At 42.0% G+C, this 22,874-nt stretch overlaps 1 long non-coding RNA gene across 1 annotated transcript; it reads left to right on the top strand.

Moving 5' to 3' along the window:
* Positions 1–6,987: 6,987 nt before the first annotated feature.
* On the top strand, positions 6,988–18,428 carry LOC308547217. Its single transcript, XR_013997471.1, has 2 exons — positions 6,988–7,282; positions 18,014–18,428. It is a non-coding gene; the product is annotated as an uncharacterized lncRNA (long non-coding RNA).
* Positions 18,429–22,874: the final 4,446 nt, after the last annotated feature.

Genomic DNA, 22,874 nt, shown 5'->3' on the forward strand with positions numbered 1-22,874 from the left:
ACTTATTTAATCTCTTATGGCTCCATTGCCTCACTGTGAAACATTGAATTAGCAATAACATCTCCTAAGGGTTTAATTTTTAATTTTGTGAAGGCTCCGGTTTGAATCATGGTTGGTTGTGAGCCAAGAGGATGAAACCACTGAGGTCACAGTGGTTCTCAAATACTGGTCCGTATAGCAGTGCTGCTCATGAGCAAGACCCATGCACCGGTCTGATGCTGAGCTAAGGTCTCAGATACATTCCTCACTTAGTTGAACGAATAGCATTCAGGGCATTGTTCTCATTTCATTACATGAAAATAGATTTCTAACAATAGATTTCTAATATTCTAACTAAATATTTTAGTTCAACTTTATGTGAGAATGTTGAATATAGATGTCCAATTTCAAACAAGCATAAAAAAATTGTATACTTTTTAATACTATCATCTGTCAATGCATATTGGGATCTTTCTGTATTTTCATATATTTGTGTTAGTTTACCAGCTGTATTTTTTGGGAAAGACTGTCTTTTATTCTAAGATTATATTCTTCCTACTTGCCTAAAAAGTTAAAAAGATTATTGCTTTATGAAATGATGCTAGATAGCAGTTGTGCGAGTTTTGTTTTAAATGATTTTATTTAGCTAAAATAAAATCATGAAAAACTTAGAATAGTTTCTTAGACTAGTTAAACAAATAAACAAACACACAAACAAATGAAACTTTGTACACATCCATAAAATATGGAGGTCTGAGAACCACTCTCTTGGGTGTATCATAATTGAGACTCCTCCCAAGCTTTAGTTTTCTCTTTGCAGCTTCAGATCTATTGTAACACTTGCCAAGTATCTGCAAGTCATGAATTTCAATTTTTCATTTATACTTTTATAAAAAGTATACTTCCATTATTGCATTTTTATGAAAGAAATTAAGTGAGTGGTATTCAAAGTTTTAGGAATTCTCAAAAATTGTGGAAGTATTAAATTCAAGGACCAAGTATTCACTTTTAAACATATATATGCATATTCGATACCACATTGTTGACATTTTAAATCCTTTGGTTACAAATGAGACAAACTGAGGCACAGAGAGTTTGAATGGCTTGCTTGAAATTTTATGATTGATGTTGGAATATGAAAAACACACACACCCAATTTCATGAATTCCTAATACTTTCCAGGCAAATCTATGGTCTCTTTTCTGTTCTGAAGGCAGGGCAGATGTGAAAGAAAGTCATACGTCTCTTCCCCGGCCTGGCACATTTCTCTCCAGCCCCAGAAGCCATATCACAAAGTTGCCCTGTACCTTTTTGACTCCTGAATCCAAATCATACCCCTGCTCCATCTGTTGGCCTGGAGGAGACCAGCCACTCTTTCTCATCTCTGGAGGCCACCAATCAAAGGCCCAGATTCTAGCACCTAGTTCTTACCAATGTTTCCAGGAGGTGCACAGAAGACATTTTGTCAAACTTGCCCTCCACTCAATGGCCTTCTATTTTTTCTGTCATCAGCCCAGACTGTTCATCTGGTTCTTGCATACTTTGTGGTTTTCTCCTGTAGAACTTGGAGCCATGGTATTGCAGTCAGTTTTCAAGGAAGCAGTGGATTCAATGTGACTCTTTCAATGAAGCTCAGAATCACAGCACTTACTTGTGTCTTGATGTTGACAGCTGCATTTTTCTGGAAGGACTTTCTGGCTGGCGTGTGTTTTATTTATGTGGGCCTCACACGATGACAAAGTTCTAATCATTGAAAGTCAACTACCACACACTGGGTCTTCGAAGGTCCCCTTCTCAGCTCTGTATAAAGTTAGAATCATTGATTTTCAAACAAGAGTGTCAACATTTATTTGGTTCAATTCCTTGAGGCAGTAAGCTATTATTAACCCCATTGGTCGATGAGTCAACTGACTTAAACCAAGATAAAATTTCCCCAAAAGATCCAAAAAAGTAGAAGGAAAAAAGGAAGTGAGACTTGCTTGTTTTTAAATACTGTTAGCAATGAACCTTTTTCTCAAAGAAAATCTTGTATGGAAACCCAGTTTTTAAACCCGTGATAGCAAGTGGTGTGCTATTGTTTCAGAAGTTCTCGTTTATTATATTTGGTTTACTACCAATAAATGAAAAAATCCTGAGGCTTTTTCCATGAAATGATTATGTGGATTTGCAAGGATGAGATGATAATTATTTCATAGTAGCATCCATGCTCAATTTACTTTTGATTTTTGTTTCTTGTTTTGGTTGTGCAGTACCAAGACGCCTCTACTCACACGGGAACAAAGATGTAAAAATTACAGAAAGCCTGGCTGGTGTGGCTCAGTGAATTGAACCTTGTTCCAGGCACCAAAAGGTCACTGGTTCGATTCACAGTCAAGGCACATGCCTGGGTTGCAGCTCGATTCCCAGTATGGGGCATGCAGGAGGCAACCCCTTGATGTTTCTCTCTCATTGATGTTTCTATCTCTCTCCCTCTCCTTTACTCTCTCTCTAAAAAATCAATAAAGAACATATTAAAGTTACAATAAGGAAAAGACTTGTCTTGCAAATATTGTAGTCTTTGGTTATATTGACTAAGAAGCTTCAAAGAACATTGGGTCTTTTCTACTCTAAGTTGAATCACTAACAATATCTAGCTACTGCTCATATTTCTCATCATAAATAAAACACTTAGAGTTTTCAAAAGCTACAAATAGAAATGAAATGATAATGCCAGGGTAAAAACACGATGCTCTGGTGCTCCATGTAACACATGCCCTTTTCGTTGGAAACCTATTCCACACTGTGTTAAAAGTGGGCTCTGAGGACATAGAGTCTTGTCTGGCACTTACTGAGCACTCCTTTGTGCCATTTTAGGCAAGCAGATATGTGCAGACCTAAATTCCAAAAGAAGGCATTCCAAGTAAAAAAAAACCCAAAACATTGTAAATAAAGATATAATTTCATGAAGTTTAGCCATATGCACAGAGATGGGGAGAGAATTTTTATTCTCTTTAAGTTCTGCTCAAAAACTAGAACTTTGCCCAAAAGAACATCTTAGAGGGTCTCTAAGATTTTAACATTTAAGTCCCATGTTTGAGTGTCTTGTTACAGTTTTCAAAAATAGAGTGTACGTTGTGGATATTTGAGTTGAATATTGTGTCAGTGATTCTTTCCTGTGGTCTATACCTCTGTACATGTGGTGGCTTTTGGCTGCCGCCCCATCCATACCTTCTGCAATAGTCCCTGTGTCTTCAGCATAGTAAGCCCTTTCCCACCCGAGTGCCTTTGCATTAGCTATTGCTTTCTCTACTTAAAACTCTCCTTGGCATCTATGAACGCTTGTTTCTTAGCCTTTGGTTCTCCACTCGATTATCACTTCCTCAGGAGAAGCCTTCCCACTAAAGTATCACTCCTTCCAAAGTAACCCTTTCTCCACAAGCCACGCTCATCACATCACCCTATTAGGTCCTAAGACTCACTCCATACCTTCACTTTTTCCGTATTTGTTGCCTGCCTTCCTCAACTAGAAAGAGCACTCGTCAAGGACAGGGACACTTTATCTCGACAGTCCTGTGACATGCCTGTTGTTCTGGGCGATTCTTAGTATGGCCCCTTTCATTCTCTAAAGTGAGTCATTTTATACCCTAAGTTATGTGATCACTTTGGCCAGACCTGTCTTATTTCAAGCCTTATCCCCTCATTCTATCATAGTATATGGTATATACCAAGTGTTTAGTAAGCTTTTGCTGAAATTAATGTGTCCTAAACTGGAAATCATGAGTCCAGGGTTCCAGTTCCACATTCAGACATATAGTGGGTGTCATACCCACATATGATCAGCAAAGCAGGTGCAAGCTTTAGCAGGCAACATCCCAAGTAATTTCCATAGTGTGTGTTCTATCATCTCAGGCAGAATGGTTCTGTCTCTAGAGATCTACATAGAAGTTCCAAGTTAATGAATGGTCCAAAGCTTTCATTGACACAGGTGCAGACCTGAACTTATAATAGGAAGCCTTATAGGAGTCAGCCAATCCTCATGAGACAGTGAGGGACTGTACTGGGAATGCTCCGGCAACTCCCCAGGGCGGCGTATTCCCATGGAAAGAATGCCGGGTTGGATCGTCTAATCCTGGCCTGTCAATTAATAGCTGTGACACTTAATCTCTCTGAGACCAAGACTTCTCATGTGTAACATGGAGAATATAATTTTATCTTCCCTATCAGATCCTCATATTTTCTCTCTTTTAAGTTTGCTGGTAATTCTACAAGAGTTGATAAATTATTTTACTATAACGTGTAAGTGACAAAAATGTCTGCTGCCATATAAAGAGGAAGGCAGCCCAACATAATATGATTCATCCTGATGGCTGGCTGGATTTCAGGTCCAAGGACTGAGGGGTTGGGCGAAGCCATTTAAGGAGCTGGGATGTACCCTTCCAGAGCCTCTTGGACAGAGACATGTCTGTTTCTGTCTCAGTTTTGGGCTTTGTAAAGTGGGTGTAATAATAGTTGTTTTGCTTCCATCCCAAGATCAAAAGAGGATTTGGGGTGTGAATCTTGCTTGGGTGTGGGGAGCACTATATAAATATGAGAGCCTTGAGTTGTTGCACAAAATCTTATGTGTCCAGATGGGAGCCCTGTGACAAATATACAGGGGTGAATGAATTTCTCTTTTCTTCAGTGTGACAAAGTTGGAGGCACAATTCCAAAAGTATCTGACACTAGGAAATGTCATTATCTCCCACCTTCTGTGTTTTGGGGTGCTCTCCACTACCATAAGCAGTGAGGTTCTTGGGTTCTGACTTAGGTAGACACTTGTCCCTTCCATTTTTACCAGAAGATTTGGAAGCTGGAAAATGTAGAAATCAGGAGTCCAAGTTTCAGTGATCCACCTTTGGACTAGCCAATTACCCTGCCTGTGCCTCAGTTTGCCCATCTGTAAAATTAAGGACTTGGTTTCAGTAATCTCTAAATTTCTTATGAAGTTTACCTAACGTTATTGCATGAGCCACCTGTATTCTCCCTCCTATCCAGTGAGAGCTAAAAGCCCATCAACCCCATTTGCTCACACTGCTCATTGGCCAGTTATCTTTCGCACCCAATGAGATGGTTTCGTGTTTGGGTTAGCCTGAACAAAGGTATACTGGTTAACTGGAATTCCTTTTCTCCATGGTCCTGGGATTGGAAAGTGCTTTAGAGCTGTTTCCTGAGTACCTGATCCCTTGACTCAGGACCTGGGGAAGGAGCCAAGACTACTGCTTGAGTGATCTCCAAGCAGCCTGTCCCAGTGACATAAACCTCATGTTTTTGGTACTATGATGCAGCCATCTTTAAATGGTTCACACCTGTTGTCACTATATGTGTGGCTAAGGCTCAGATGCTTTGACATCCAAACAAGAATGGTTGCTGGGAGACAGAGCAAAGATGTAGCATTCATGAACAGCTGTGTCAGTACTGCAGAATGTTCAACAGCATGTCAGTGCGAGTAGCCTGTAGCACATCAGGGAAACCATCTAATGAAATACAGATATCAAAACGCATCTGTAGAGAAAACCTTTGACTCTTACAGTCAAAGGAGGCTGAAAAAATGATCAGCCACTCCGACTGCCATATGCGACGCTAGAATCCCCTTCACTATATTCCAGCCAATGATGTGTGAAGCTCCTGTTAAAATATATCCCCTGGGATGGGAACCTCACTTTCTCATGAGATTCTTCTAAAGTCTAGACAATTCTATTAGCTAGAATGTGTGTCCCTATAATGACCTGAAGTCTTTATGACCCTCATACAACAATTCCAGATGTACCCCCACTGATGCAGAGCCCAACGGAATCATTCTTCCCTGGGAAGCTCTCAGCTCTTCCCAGCTGCGTCTTTACCCCTAAGCCATTTTCCCCAGATCTACATATATCCTTCCCTAATTTCTCCTGGGACATGATTTCAAATTCTGTCCTACTTAGGACAGTGACCATAGTCAGTTAGGGAGGCTAAATCCTGTTGTTTATTAATTCAGCCAGCCACTAAACATTGATATCTTATGTGCATGCTGGAAGCAAGGCATTCTGCAGGATACGGAGACGAACCATATCTCATCTCTTTCTGCAGATGGTCTCAACTGTGTCAACTTTTACTTGCTGTGTGACTTTAGGTGAGTTGTTTCACCTCTCTGAACCTCAGTTTTCTCATTTTTAAAAGGTGGGTCAATTGAGCAACCTCACCAGGTTATTGTAGGGTCAAATACAACAATGTCTGAGACACTCTTAGAAAACTCTGAAACACCATATGAACATTGGTATCCTGATTAGAAGAGAGGAAGATGACAAACTCTCACATTAGATAGGAAGGTATCAAGATTGTAAAAGAATGACCAAGAATGTGCTAAGATTGATGCACTAAATGATAAGTGCACACTTCATGCCAAGAAAGCTTTTCTAAGCCACATCCAAATGTGAACTTACAAGCAGACAGAATTAACCCACAGCAAGAGTGATGGTGACTGTAGGGGAGAAAGGCAGAAACTTTACTGTACAAGATTCCAACTGGAGAAATGACTGCATTCAAAATTCTTTCCATGAGATGAATGGAAGCAAAATACTTCAGAAGGTGGCCTAAAACTAAATGCTTATGTGTGTGCCTATCTCTGTCTGTACGTACCTGAGCATGGGCCTTTTTGGTGGCATTTATGTTACATGCTCCCCCTCCCACAGCATGTACGCTATAAAAGCCAGTGGCCTGGCAAGAGCTCCACGGGCTATTTTGAGAGATTAAAGGTCTCCCTCATTGGAATGCCCCTGGATCTGGGGTACGGTCCTAAACATGGCCTCTGGTTGAATTTGTATCCAAGGCAGGAGCCAGAGCTATCCCCAGGGAGACAGAGGGTGGAGGGAAGATGACTAGATTATGTACTTTCTAAAATGGGACACTTTTGAGAGAACAAAAGGTGATTTTAACAATTGTGTCAGGACAACAGGCAGATCCTGGGACTGTCGCAGACAAACTGAGATGTGAGGTTTAGGGAAAGAGCTTTAGAGTCTGCAGAGACCAGGTTTCTCCTTCACCTCTGTGTCACTTTGGGCAAGGCACAGAACCTCCCTGTGACTGTTCCCTCATTTGCAAAATGGAGTTAGCTGTATCCCTTTTAAAGCTGTTTCTCAAGCACTGGGTGACATACTGCGAGTAGAATGGCCTCGCTCAGCCATGACCTTCTGTTGTAGAAGAGAATATAGGCTTGTGGAATATTGTGGGTCCCACCTCTCTGCCTCCTGTTCCTCCTTCCTGCCAGCCTGCCCTCCTCAGGTCTTCAGCTGCTGAAGCTAAGGTCAAGGTGAGTAGAGACATACTGAGTCCATCTGGGGCCTTCGTTACAGTGATTCTGGGCTGCAGGCTCAGGTGAGACTGAGGGCGGGAAAGAAGGGAGGTGCCATGGGAAAGAAGTCAGCTATAGGCCAGGACATTTAATTTATTGGAAGGTGGACATCTAGGGAAGTACAACATTGATAATGGAAATGGAAAAGGAAAGTACAAACATAGAATGCTGAGATTTATTCAATAGTTCATTCATTCATTCAAAAAGATGGTGTGCTGATTGGGTCTCCGACCTTGTGCTCGGCATGGGACATGTGGTGGAAGGTGCATAGGACAGGCAAGAATTCTGCCCTCATGAGACTAATAACCTAGAGTTCCAGGAATCCTGAGACCCTAGAGTGCTCCATGAATCTAAACAAGGGAGAAAATACTTCAGCAAGCGTGCTTAAAGCATTTTGCAGTTGCTGACGTTATTTTATTGACAAAATCACAGGGGGAATATATGGCAACATCTCACTCTGTTCTGTGGGATAGGGATTTTAGGAGAAAAAGTTGTCATTGTTAAATGCTATCAGCTAATGTCACATCCTCTAATCCAAAGGGTTTGCAGAATATAGTGTTTTTTGTAAATAAAGTTTTATTGGAACAGAGCTACACCAATTTATCTGTCTGGTGTGTGGCTGCTTTTGTGCAGCAGAATTAAATAATTGGGAAAGAAACCCTCAGACCCACATACCAAAATATTTACTGTCTGGCTCTTTAAGACAGACCCCTGACCCCTGCCCAGATGACTTTTTGGAGAGGCCCAAAACACATTTGTGCGCTAAAAACTCATAAGTTTTGTGCTGAAGAAATCTAATGTTGCTTAACCAAACACTTCTGTGCAAAGCAATTTCTAAAATGGTCCATTGAGTCCCACCTCCTGGGACTCATGGCCTTGTGCAATCCTGTCACTTTGAGTGTAAGCTGGACTTCAATTTGTTTTTAACAAATGTCATTTTTGAGATTAGGTTGTAAAAATCATGGTTTCTGTCTGGGGCACTCTGGTTCTCTCTCACTCTAGGATCACCGGCTGCCATGACACAAATACACTCAGTAAGCCTCTGGTGAGACCCACATGGTGAGTGTCCGAAACCTGCAAACAACCACCTGAGTGCACTTGGAAGTGGACCTTCTGCGGCTGCCAACAGCCATGTGAGGGAGCTTGGGAATAGATTTTCCAGCCTCATTGAGCCTTGAGATCATTGTAGCTGTCTCTAAGGACCTCACGGCCACTTCATGAGAGACCCAGAGCCAAAGGCACTCTCCTAAGCAGAGGCCAGATTCCTAACCCCAGAAACTGTGAGGCAGTAAAGTGCCTGTGATCTTAAGTTGCTAATCATTGAACTAGTTTGTTGTATAATAATAGACAATTGATACAGCTTCTTAAAATATTTAATCATTGACAACATTCTATACTCTTTCCTTTCAGTTCCTCTCCATGGGTCACCCATTGCCTTCTCTCTGATTGCTACCTGTCCAGAGAATACAGTTTAAGAATTGATAGTGTAAGGTGTTAAATAAGCGAATCTCCCAAACATCCTAAAATAAATAAGAATAAAGGCCCATTTCGTTTCCATCCTGGACTTGGATTAAAACCCCAAAGAGTTGGTTTACTGTCTTTTGTGTGATGTAGTAATAACAGGTAATCTTCAGTCTAAAAATTTATTCAGATCAAGGTTCTCAGAATACTATAAAAAAAAGAAATACAACTCTGGAAAATTATCAGAAATAACAACTGCTTCATCCCCTGCCCTCTGAACTCTGTGTTTTCCAGAAAAATAGAGAGATGCTGTGCTTTAGAGACATGTTACTGAGCACAAACATCTCCTCTGCACCCTCACCATGAGACATGAAACAGTGGCCCGCTATTGCTTATGAGCTCTGGCAAATGTCTTGGTTGTCCCGAAACTTGCTTTGGCTTCTGATTTAGGCACAGCTGACTCACAGTTTCATGAAGTTGGTTTTACTGACTCGTGAATCACATGGGTCAGTGATGTGTTTTTCCCTCACAAATGACCATAAAGGCTTTTTAATTGAGCTGGTCAACAGAAGGGACAAGGGCTCAGGATGATTCTGGAGAATTTAAATAGTCAACTCTATCTTTTGTTACCAGTAGACGTTGAACAAAACGATCAATTTCAATGATATCTTTATTTATTTATTATTATTATTATTATTGTAGATGAGGGTATAGGGGGATAAATCATGATGGAAGGAGACTCGACTTGTGTGGTGAACACACAATACAATAAACAAATGATGTATTACAGAATTGTACACCTGAAACCTATATAATTTTATTAACCAATGTCACCCCAATAAATTCAATAAAAAAGAAAAAAAGTGAAAAAAGTCAATGGTATCTTTATAATAAACTTGTCCATAGTATCCATTCTGTGCTCAGGGTTGGGGATGCATATGAGTTCACAATCCTATCAGTGAGGGATGCTAGTTCATTCCTAAGTGGGCCCCATGGCAACTCAAAAAATGTGCACTTTGGCGCTAGACATGAGTGAGTTTGAATTATAATTTCACCACATGCCAGATGTTTGAACTTGGGCAAGATGCTCAGTAACCCAAGGCTCTATGTTGCCATCTATAAAAGGTATAAAACTGTGGTTTTGAGAATTATGAAATACATAAAATGTCTTGCACAGTGGCTGGCTCATCATAAGCACTCAACAATGAGAATTTCTTTCTTGCTTTACTCCCTGACATCCTAGACTTACTCATCACAGAAAAGCACTGATGAGGTACTTTTTCTGCTTGGTGCCCTGGATGAACTGAGCCTCTGTTCTGCTTCTGTGTTGGTAGCTGCTCATCTGGTTATTGTTGGACCTTCATTGTGCAACTTTGTTTACTTTCTAATTAACACGTGCTTTCTCTGACCTGAAGAGTAGAAAATTTCAGCATTTTCCATACATGAGAAGGACACTTAACACTTAATAAAAATACTAACTTTAGGATTTTTACTAGTTGAAAGGTTACTGAAAACAATACAGAGCTAAAGCAGGGGTCAGCAAATGATGGCCCTAGGACTGAATCTGGTCCATTGTCAGTTTTGTAAGTAAAGTTTTATTGGAAAACAGCTATGGATTTGTTTATGTATCCTCTATAGCTGCTTTCCCAATACAATTGCAGAGTCGAGCAGTTGTGACAGAGATGGTATGGCCCACAAAGCCTAAAATATTTTCTATCTGGCCTTTTATAGAAAGTATTTGATGAGCCCTGATCTAAAGGGTTGATCTCTGGAGGCTACTTTAGGGGCTAGAACCCTGAAGGTCTGGACTGATAAATATTTCTGTGGAAGTAAATTAGACTTGAGAAAACAATAAACATCAGAACATGAGAAAGAATGGTCTGGAGCACTTAGAATTATGATGCAATTCCAGAGAATTTAGCTAAAGTGAGGGGAGGGGAGAATATGGGCACGAAGTCAGGGATTTAGAATCAAAAGACATGAATTTCTCTCACAGCTCCATCACTTTCAAGCCTTGTGATCTGGAACAAATGATCTTATTCTTGAAGAATTTGCTCCTTTACCTGCAAAATAAAGATTGTAGCAGTTCCTCCTTTAGAGAATGCTTATAAGAGTTGAGATAAAGTAACTTTAAAGCTTTATACAAAAGTTATTTTATATAGTTATGACTCTAATAGGCACTAAAATATATTTGCCGAATGAATTGAACCAATACTAGAATCACTAAGGTTGCTGGGAAATTTCTAGGGTTGTCCATGACGATCTGTGTTGCTTAAACAGTTAAGTATGAGTTAAAGTCATCCTTGCCCGAAGTCTCAATTCTGTTTTGCTTTTAACTAATGGTATTTTAGCCTTTTAAATTTCAGGTGAAATTCCAACAGAGACGCTCTCTAATCCCTGTAGACTGTGTTCTGTGTATAAAATGTTGAAAGTTGTGAAATGCCGCTGTGCTCCCTCCATGCTGATCAGTCTCAGCAAGGTTAAGCCTCCTGCACGCTCCTGCGAGGATGAGTCTATCACTGGGCCTGGGAAAAACAGCTTGTCTCAGAACCACGGGGGCTTGTTGAATAAAATTTTTTCCATTCTGCCTCAGGTCTGGGGACCTGACGAGACCCTGGCAGCTTAAATAAAACTCTTCCTGTTCCTACCAAACTCTTCTGATCTTGAAGCAGGTGCACAAGGCTCTCCATGTTGATTTGTAGTTGTCCACAAATAATATCTCCGGGAGGCCCAAGAAGAATCCAGTTGCTTCCAGCTCAAGAATGGGGCAGGGGAGGAAGAGTGAGGCAGTTAGGATGATGACAGAGAAGAGGGCCTGCCTTGAGACGGGACATGGGGTAAATTTAAATGAAAAATTACTATTCTGGGAAGACGCTGGCAGGATTCCCAGATTTCCCTTTGTGTGAATGGCGTTCGGTTCAATGAGGTTTCAGCCTGTGATGGGCTCCAGCTGTGATTAGTGCCTGCCATGTCACTGACTTACTCTCTGCCACTTTTAATCCACACATCCTCAGGGCTGGTGACAACACATACTGGCACCCAATTTGCAGTGACTAGTGTTGTTCTGACATCAAAATGTCATAAAATAGGAAGTGCCCATGGGGAAAATTTCTTGCAAATGTGGAGCAGGGAGGAGTCAGGGCATCCAGGGAAAGATACTTTAGGAAGACCTCTGTCAGGTCTTTAACATTTAAACTGTGCATAGTTAAATATTCTAACCATTTTATGAATGAGGAAACTGAGACTCAGGTCATGGTCACTCACGCTGGGTAGAGAGCCCAGTTCATCAGTATTTTTTTCATCAGAAAGGTCTATTCCCATGAGCCTTGGGTTGATCTGTTCTTGTCAAGAGTGTCTATTGTTTCATGCTCCTTACATTTCCTCCTTCCCGCCTCTCCCCTCTGCTTCCTTCTCACCTTCTTATCTCTCTCTTTAGGCTTTAGAATTGTCTAAGTTCCACCTAATTAGCCCCTGCTAACGAAGTCATTTTCTCTTGGTGGTGTCAGAATTTGGAGTGGTTGGAAGTAGAAGCATAGGAGCTCACTCATCACTAAACCCAGAGCCAAGTGCTCTGTCACAGAGAGTTGCTCAACTAACTTCTACCTCTGGGTTAATTTACAAAGGAGGGTTTGGTTAACTTTTTCTGTAAAAGGATAGATAGTAAATATACTAGACCCTGTGGCCATTTGGTCTCCTTCACAACTGCTCAGCTCTCCAGCTATATAGTTCAAAAGCAGCCATGGACAATCTGTAAGTGAAGGAGCATAGCTATGTTCCAATAAAATGTTCTTTACAAATTCAGGCAGTAGGCCAGATTTGTCCTATGGGCCACAGTTTGCTGACCTCCACTAGAATGCCTTCGGTTTCAAGTAGGTGCACTGGAATTTCTCTACAATCTATGGCAGACAGATAGGACAGAGGTAAGGAGACAGCATGGGGAAACATCTGATTGGCATACGTGCCTCCAGAGGGCTTCAGCTTCCTGGTCTTTGTATTCTGAGATGAAATGGATGACCACCATGACCTCAACAGCCAGAACAAAGAGCAACTGCCCTTGTGAGGCTAAGCATGGGGAGGTCAACTGATGGACTTCAGTGATCAGGGCCAGAACTGGGGTTGAGCTTGAGTACTGGAAGAGGCATTAGAGAGAAGATAAACAGGAGGCTATCCATGGTGGTGGTGGCAGTGGTGAAAGCATTTAGGGATCAGTGTAGGGACAGAAGTCAGGCCATTTCAACCATCTGCTCTGACACCAACATCAAACTTACTTTGAAAGAGAGCATGTTTACCCCATGTTCTAAGCAGTCAGGACATGTCCATCCATCTGTCCAATCACCCACCCACTCACTGACTGACTCATTCATTTATACATATTAATGATGAGTAATGTTAATTATTTATTATGTATTAAAGACCTGATTTACAGGTCTCTGTCTTTGAAAGGCTTAGAGTCCAATGGCATGGGACTGACAGGGAACTAACACCTGGAGTAACATCGTGTGAGTGCCATGGTAGAACTTTATATAAAGGTGCACAAAGGAGGCACAGGGGTGAGAATGTATCTGCCTGAGGTCAGAATACAGGGCTCGCCCATATCTCAAGTCTGGGAGAGTGATAAAGACTCAGCTTCAGTTTATGTTGCTTCTACTGAAGTTTACCCTTGAACCAGTAAATAAGCAAAGTAAATGCTTCCTTGGTTCCCACGGAGATGTCGGGAAGCTCAGGGATCAATACCTTCTGCAGAGAGTAGATGTCCTATCAGGTTGGAAAAGCAAAAAAATTGAGAGACTGTGGGGGGTGGCCACGCCATTGACTCTATGTGTTCCGTTTCTGTGGCACCAGGGGGCCATGTCAAACATGGCCACCCTCTCTTCTACTATGCCATAAGTTAGTCATGGGATAAATAAAGAAATTCATCTTGGTGTTTTTTTAAATACAGCTCAGTAAGTGTTAAGACCTTTTATTATCAATGTTAATATGAACATCTACACAGCAAATGTTTATACTGGTCTTTAGCATTTAAAAAACTATTTTACATCCATCGTATCTTTTATCTGATTCTCACAGCAATCTTATGAAACTGGAGGGAGAAACTGAGGCTCAAAAACATTCAGGGGCTTAGCCAAGTTCTCACAGCTTATTAGTGGCTGGAGCTTAATCTTAAACCTGGTTTCCCAATTCCAACTTCTGAAGTCTTGAGAACCTATCATGCCTTTTTCAGCTCTCTTGTCCCGCTCCCTTACAGCTATTAAATGAGCATAAGGAAGTATTAGCTTTTTAAGATAAGACAGAAGGGTGGGGAAGATAGAGTTCTGTGAACTTAACGTTGGGCGGGAAATCAATGGCTGAGGATTTGTTCTATCAGCTCCAGCCCTCCAAGTGGGCAGGGTGCATGTGTGGTCATAAATGGGAGCTAATCCTCTCTCAGCCCCTGGGAGGCTGTAAAACGAAGGCCTAAGGTGATAGGGAGATTTTGAAATCTCTAAGGAGACATCCAGCAATTTCACTCTTTTGGGCCGAAGATGAATGTTAGAATCACGAAGAAATGAGGACAAGTAAGCGTTTCTAGGTTTACTGGGAGTGTCAGGAGTGAACTCTGTGCTGCAGAAGGGAGGGAAGGGAGTAAATATAAACAGAAAGGATTTCTTACCACTAACAGGAATTTTCTCATTGATTACCACATTGAGTCCTCCACTCTGAGGAGTGTTATCATTATTTTTATGTAGTATCACCACCTTAATAGAGTAGAAGGGGAAACAGGTTTAGTGAAATGAAAAACCTCAATATTCACTCAGTAAGTGACGAAGCTGAGGTTTGTCTCATTCCTAGTTCTAGGAGAGGCCCATTCTTTCTCTCCTTTTAAATATGTCTTTATTGCTTTTTTAGGGAGCAAGGAAGGGGGAGGGAGAGAGAGAAAAACATTGATTGCTGTCTCTTGCGTGACCCCTACCGGGGATCGAGCTCACAACCTGGACATGCACCCTGACCAGGAATCGAACCAGCAACCTCTTGGTGCCTGGGCTGATGCTCAATCAACTGAGCCACACCTGCATGGGTGAGAAGCCCATTCTCTTCTTGGCTTATCTTTTTCTCTGCAGAGAAGCTGGTTTCTATTTTTTTCAGATAGAAGGAGGTCTCTATCTTTTCTGGCCTCCGGCCATTTTCATAGCAGGCTAGGGCGGCCTGCTAGATCACTGATGTAGGCACACAGTCTGGCGTTCCCTGATGCCTGACATATGCAGAAGGGATGCTCAGTGCTTGTTTGCCACAGGAGTGTGAGAGTGAGAAACTGATTGATTGATTAATGAATGAATGAATGAATTAATGGAACAGTACCTAATGGGCTATGAACATGACTTTTAGTGTCCTCTGGGGACTATTTATAAAATCCTTAAACGTCAGAGCTGGAAGAAGTCGGAGATCACCTAGACCAACTTCATGATATTGCAGACAAGCAAAATAAAACCACTTTGGAGAACCGTCCTGCCTAAAGCCACACAACTTTCCTCAGCTCTGTAGCCACTAAACATCCCTTTGTAAATATGTGCAAAGGTGCAGATGTTCATGAGGTTGGCGGGTTCAAGGAGGAAGCTATGCCTGATACCAGAGACATGCACTAGGGCTAATTATGCATGGGGTGACTGAAGGAAGGAGTCAGTCCAGCCTGTTCCTGCAAATGATGCTAAGTGCATGTCCTATTGAGAGTGAGCAGTCCTATCATTATTGACAGGAAAGGCGAGAGTGGCCAGGTGTCCATTCTAGAGAGGGACAGCCCTGGAGCCCATGGTCCAGCTGGTATGGATTTGTTGACCTCTGAGTCCAGGAAGCCCTGGCTGACAGGTACAAGTCTCCTTACATGGATTTGAAAGCCTTCCCAGAGCTACTTCGTTTGGCAAGATGTTCAAAAACCTCTCGTCTCTTTATCCATGGAGATTGGGGTTGGCTGAACTGTCCTCTTCTGCTTTTTGGTCCCCACACAATTCTTGAGGATCCAGCTTCCCCCTTTAGAAAATTACCTGCATTCTCACAGATAAATGCAATCACAGGGGGAATTCACATTTCTGAGGGGCTTATCTGGAATAGTGCTCTCTCTGTGTACGCTAAGTAAGTAAGGAAAAATAACCCTTTTTTTCTGATTTTTTTTTTCTGGACATTGTAATGCTGCAGGGATACAATTTAGTTCTCATGACCTTGAAAATGCAACAAGAGTAATGCACAGGAATGGTCAGGAACAAGACAGAGACTCCTTTCCATGAGGGCTTTTGAAAAACCTACCTGCACAAATGAAGTCCATCTCTATATATCCTGTCAAAGTTGAAGATGTGCTATTTCTGGAAATCAAACAATCAAACTTTTATAAATAATGGGTCATTTGTGTCTACATAATGTAGCTGAACACAACCTAGGCTTGGAAGCTGGCAAAGAGAGCTCTGCTCTGTCACCATCATTTCTTATTTGTGTGACCTTGGGAAGGCAGTTCCCTGATGTCCCCTGTAAGACTCCGTTTCCTTATTTGTCAAATGGCGATGATAATATCCTCGAGGTTAACTGTGAACAGAACTAGTGCAGTCTGAGGCACCTAGTTGGTCCATGGTTTGATTTTAATTTGGGTAAAAAACTTTTGGAAACTAGATTTCAGTTGAATGAATCAAGGGCAAGTATGACATTGGGCAAGTGTGCTCCACTGGACCTCAGCTCCTGTGCCTGCATTCTGAGGAGTTTAGATGAGATTCCTGAGAGTCTTTCCAATAGTAGTAATTATATACAAATTATATTATATGAAAAGCTCTTTTGTGTGTATGTGTGTGTGTATTGATTATTCAATATTCAACATGCCCTGGGAGTTAGATAACTCTCACTTTACAGAGGATGGAAGCAAGGTTGGGAGAGAGCAAATAGACATTCAGGATCACAACACTGAAAAAGGGCACTACTGGGATGTAAACCAGATCCAGAAGACTATCAAGACCCCACTCAGATCCACCATGTGATACTTTCATCTCTGAGACAGCACCACACGGAGTATTAAGGAATGTTGGAGAACTCCAGGAACACCTCGATTCCCATGCCAGCCACTCACTGATTCCAACACTGTCTTCTTAGGTCAAGTCTTCTGCAACCTAGACAAAATTAGACAAAAACTAAATAATCTACAATCTTTTCCTTCTTATTAACTTAAACCAATGATTAATCAGTTGGCTGTGAGCTCCCTTGGGTAGATGATGTCACCCACCTGGGTACTCTCAGCACCCACTGAACACAGGCAGGGCCTCAATGCATGTTACCTTCCCTTGAGCTTACCTGTACTTTGTCTCTGTTTGCTCTTCTCTTTGTAGCCTCTTTACTGACTTTCGGCCTACTTTTTGGAACTTATCAGAATCTTAAAGTAAGATAGCTAAAAGAGCATTTAGTTTAATGCTTTCTTTTTATAAAAAGGAATCTGAATTCGTGAGGTGAGCTGATGGTAGAGGAAGTTCTTGCTTTTCTTGAGGGCAGGGTTCTTCCTACCCTAGCACCTGACCTCAGGGAGTCTGCCCATCCCTCACTCCCTCTGCCTGGAGCCCCACTGCAGCCCTTTTTCCTTACACCTGGCAGGAAGCAAGAGGCAAAAGCATGTTGGCTTCACAATGTTAGAGGTGATTGTGCTATTTTTGCCTTATATCAGGTGGGTACTAGTAAGATGCTGGGTTTGGGATTCCTGACTATCATGCACTAGGTAATGACTCTAGCTTAATTTTGAGACCTACTGTGATATTATAATTTATAATAAGAATACATGTATTTGATTTTCCCCGTTTCTGCCACAGAGCTCCCAACACCCTTGGAAATTCTTAAGTGATGACAGTGATAAAAGCATCTTTGGTTATGTTAATGAGGTGACTTTGGAATGTCCTTAGATAAGCTAAGGATAGGTGCTGGTTGCCTGGAGGGGAGAGGGCCTGGAGGTCAAATCAATCGCCAGTGATCAAAGATTTATTAAATTATGTTTACATAATGACATCTCGGTAGGACACCCATTTGGAGAATGACTTGGATGTGTGGGGAACACTCCCTCCCTGACACTAGAATTGGGTGTCGAACCCTTACCTCCCAAGCCCCATGTAGCAATAATAAACACTGGCCAAGTGAGAGGTGCTGCCCACAGCCTAGGGCCCTGGGGGAAAGGAAGGGAAAGAAGAATCGAGAGAAAAAAATGTGTGGTCTAATATTTTCTTTATTTACCCCCAGTGAAAACCCTCTGTGGGCTATGCCATGTGACTGCAAGACAAACCCTGCCTGGAGATACCTTTCACAAGAAAAAACAAAAAAGATGCCTTCAGTTTTGTTGAGATTGGACTTGGACCAATGAAGTTTGTGCATCTGGAGTCCCTGAGACAAAACCTAATTACGGATCTCTGAGGAGTCCCCCAAGGGCACTCGAAAAGAAACCAAATTGGGGGAAAGAAAGGACGAGCATATTTATTGAGCACCTACTGTGCTTCCTGTCAGGATGGCTCAGGCGCTAAATTCACAAGCCTGCAAACCCAGATCCTCTGCTCTCCAGTTATGTAATCTCGCAATGTATTTAATCTTTCAGTGCGTCAAGAAGATTTTATGAAGATTAAATGACATGAATCAAATAAAGTTCTTGGAACACTTTCTAGCATGTAGTAACACTTGATAAGTTTTATCTCATTATGGTTTTTGCAATGTGTGTGTGTGTGTGTGGGGGGGCATTTTCAGGGGCCTCAATGACTGGGACTGGGGCAGTCATGGCATTTAGAGTTCAGCTTCCACAGATGTTTACTGTCTTACAATGCATGCAACAGACTTGCACAAAAGGGAGTTCCCCCCACCCTGAATGTCAACAAGACTTCCGTTGGGAAACACAGAGCTATGTCTTATCACGTGGGTTGCATAATTTTTAATCATTACTAATTACTGTAAGGTCAGTTATTATTACCCCTAATTCACAGATGAGGTACCTGAGATTCTTAATAATTTAGTTGCCCAAAGTCCAAAAGTCATCAGTTAGCATTGCCAAGCTGTGAATTTGATTTCCGTCTCTAAATATTATTATTATTATTTTGGTGTACTCTGCCTCCTTGATTACAGGCATCCAGGTACCAGTGCAGAGTTCTCCCCCAAAATGGAAAACTGGGGGTGAATCAATGAATTCTTACCCTAATCTAAATAGGAATGTGCTAACTGGGTGGGGAAAAGTAGCTAATCTATGGGGCAATTGTTGAAGTTTAGCAGCTTCAGCTAAATTGTGTTAAATTACAATTTTTTAACCTTCATGGCTGAAAGTCTTTTTATAAATAAGGTTTTACTGAGCCCAAAATGCTAGCCAAAAGACCCGCCTTGGGGCATGGAGTCTAAGCCACCAGCAGGATGGTTAGCTAAGAAAGAGCATGTCCACCATCACAGTTTTGCAAGAGTTTTTATACATCAAGTGGGGGAAGGGAGAAGGGAAAGGTAGTCTGAAAGAATTTACATGAGCTAAAGAAAGGGGGTAGGGGAAGGGGAAAGGGTGCAGCTCTGGGCCAGCAGCTCTGGGCCAGCAGCATCCCCGTAAAGAAGTGTCTGATCCTGCAGAACGGCTGGGGGAGTGGGGGGCAGTCTGGGAAGCCGGCCCGTGAACAAGGGAGGCTCCTGGAGTTAGATGGGGCTTGGCTAAAATAACCTGCGGACGTAGCCACCTGGAAATTACTCTGAAAACCCAACAGGCAAAGCGGAGATGTGAGAAATCTTTTGTTAACTGGTCAGCAGTCATTAACAGGTTAGCAGCCTGTGTCTCTCTCATTCCCTGGCTTCTGTAACTTAATTGAGAACATCTCAGAATTTCCTCCTTGTCACATGTGAGAAGCTGCTCATTAGCTAGGCGGGAGCTTGTCTTACTAATAACCAGTCTCTGCTATACCCGGGGCCTCTCCTATCAGCGCTGGTGTGAACACGCAGGGGCCACCAGAGAGCATCGTGAGGTGCCGGTGTAGGTGTCCGTGAAGCTGAGCTGATGTGCGCAGGTATCTGGTAATTAAATCAAGGGTCAAACACATCATAGAGGAAGGTACATCTGGGAAATATATGTTTTTCTCAGAATCTAAAAAAGGAAATCAGGAATATAGTCTCCAAAGAATTCCTACATCAACTTTCCTGTGTCAGAAAGATCCCTCCAATGGTGGGGTGGAATGCAATCCCCAGCATTCATTTATTCATGTAACAAATTCTTCTTGACTGCATTCAAGGACAAGACATTGTGCTAAGAATGGAGATATAAAGATGAACCTAACATATTATTGTCTTCAAGTGTCTGATTTAATGAGGGGAGACACACAATAAGAAACACTCATGGTCCGCTGTGAGAAAATTGATGATAGAAGGATTTGCAAGATGCAAAAGTATCATAAAAGCAGAAGAGAATGTGTCTCTGGAGGGAGGCCAACCAGGCTTCTGTCTTTCAGTGTTGACTTGGGCATGTGCCAGGTGTCCACTGGGGATGGACTTTGCAGGATGAGAGATCAGGTGCAACAGGAATTAACAAAGGTAAGAAGCTCAGCTCCAAGTGGTTTGGCAAGACGTGAATAAGGGTGTGATGGGAAAGTGGAAGCGTGTAAGGCTGGAGAGAGGCAAGGGCAAGGTCGTGAAGAGTGGATGCTGAAGGGTTTACCTTTATTTGGCAGTTAGTAGGGAACCAGTAGCCAAGTAAGAATACAATACAATAAAACAAAATTTAGATGCATCATACTTGTGGATACAGAAAATAAAAAGTATCACGATCTGCTTTTCTCCCCATGATGTATGTGCCTAGCAATATTGAATGAATCCCCAGATCTGTGTCTCTTGGGGTTGTGTGCCACATGTCTTTCCTGGCATCCCATCTGTGGTTCCTTCAGCCCAACTCCCATTCTTTTGAATTTGGAACACCACAGTGTCCTTCAGATCACTGCCTTCTCCCTTTAATCCATTGTGCACTATGGAGTTTTTCTAGAATCAGAAACACCAGGGAACGTGTGCTAACTAGGAGCTCAGTATGTATATTTCTCGAGGGAATGCTAATAGATGGCAATGAAAACTCTTATAGGAATTTATAATTTACAAAGCATTTTCTCATACCCTTTATATTTTATAACTCTCCTATGTTGTGTTCACTCAAGCACTGAAGATTGTGAGAAAAATAATAAACAGATAGAGTAGGAGGTAAAGATTCCAGACCACTGGGACAGGAGGTAAAAAGTTGATGTGGGTATGAAGTGGGTTGCTGAGCTGGGGTTTAATAAAGTTTTGAGATGGACACTGTTGTAGATCAAATTGTATTTCATCAAAATTCCTGTGCTAAAGTCCTAATCCCTAGTACCTCAGAATGTGATCTTATTTGGAAATAGGGTCACTGCAGATGTAATTAGTTAAGATGAGGTCAGATTGGGGTAGAGTGGGTCTCTAATTAATATTACTGGTGTCCTTATAAAAAGAGGAAATTTGGACACAGAGGCATGAATAGAGGGAAGACAAGGTGAGGAGATAGCTACCTACAAGTCAAGGAGAGAACCCTAGAATAGATCCTTCCCTCACAGCCCTCAGAAGGAACCAACACAGCTAACACCTTGATTTTGAACTTCTGGCCTCCAGAATTGTGAGACAATAAATTTCCGTTGTTTTTGACATCAGCCCTAGCAAATCAGTACAAATATGGAATTATGACGGTAGGCTTTGGGTGGTTTATCCACGTGACCGCCACTAGTGGATACTGTTGGTTCTTCAGCCTTATTGCCTTGGATGCCTCTTTCCTTGTCTCCAAGCCCTGCCTCACTCCAGTGGGCTTTATCTCCCTTCTGGAGAATAGTCCTCAGGCTACTGGAGCAGCTTTACCCTCACTTGCCTACTGTCCCTGGGAACTTATAACCTCCCTCCCTACGCCCAATGGCCCTTGACCAGTGACCAAAGGGTGTAGGAAGCAGTGACAGCCAGGTTTCTGGGCTCTCGGATGGAATCTACACTCCAGAGCTCCCCTGTAGAATTAAGATGAAGCTGCCTTCCACCTATTTCATTAGAAATCTTCCTCTTACTCTGCTTCCCTCATTCCCTTGCCAGGTTCTTCTCTACGTACAGCGTGCATAAGTCACTTGCATCTGGATCCTATCTTAGGATCTGCCTCTGGGGACCTCAGCCTAAGTCAATGTTGTACCTCTCCCCAGCACCCAAAATGACTAAAGGAAGTGCGATTGGTAAGGTCAGCCAAGGGGATAGCTGAAAGGCAGCCTGGACAGTGTGGACAGATACATATTAGATGCATGTGCCTTAGAGGATGGGGCTTTTTAACACAAGGATGTAAAAATAACAGATGGAGGTAGCAAAGGGGACCTGGGAGAATGTCAAAGCAGGCCCTGTATTCTTGGCTGGGGAGTCATATATTATTAAGAATAGCATGAGCAGTCGTAAGCAAGATGCAACAAGTCGCAGCAGGTAGCTTTAGTACTTCACTTACCCCGATCCTTGGCATGTTGCTTTCGCATTCTCATTGTGCTCCAAACGGCAGTGTGTCATTTGTAGCAAGGAAGTGACTTTTTCACCTGTGGAATTTGGCTCAGTGTTAGTTCAAGGCTCTGGAATTTAAAGTGATTTTTTTTCCTTTCTTTAAAAGGTCTAAATGCCGTGTTGATAAATGTCACAGAGAATAAGGAATATGATGGAATGTGCCCAGGATAATGGGAGTTACTTTCTAGTTCACCTGAGCCATGACTTGCCTACATTTAGGAAGGATAATGAATGTAATTTAATACAGCACCTTTGCAGAGAAGTGACTCAAAACACTTTTCAGAGTGAATATTAAAGTGCTGAATTATGCAATAAAGACATAGATTTAAGTAGATAATAATAGATCACGCACTTACAAAAACACACAGTGCAGCAGAGGGTACATTTATATAAATATGCATTGTATTGTTATTAGGTAGAGGGATGCACACAGAAAGAAAAGTCACCGTGGCATAAAGGAAAGGAAGGTCATATAGAAATTAAATAGCTATTTTAATGAATGGAGCCAGCACAGGATAGTGCAAAGAGCATGAAAGCCAGAGTCAGACAGAACACAGTTTGATCCACCACGGAC

This window comes from Miniopterus schreibersii (genome assembly GCF_964146895.1).
Source record: "Miniopterus schreibersii genome assembly, chromosome: 17".
In the NCBI taxonomy this organism is placed as follows: domain Eukaryota; kingdom Metazoa; phylum Chordata; class Mammalia; order Chiroptera; family Miniopteridae; genus Miniopterus; species Miniopterus schreibersii.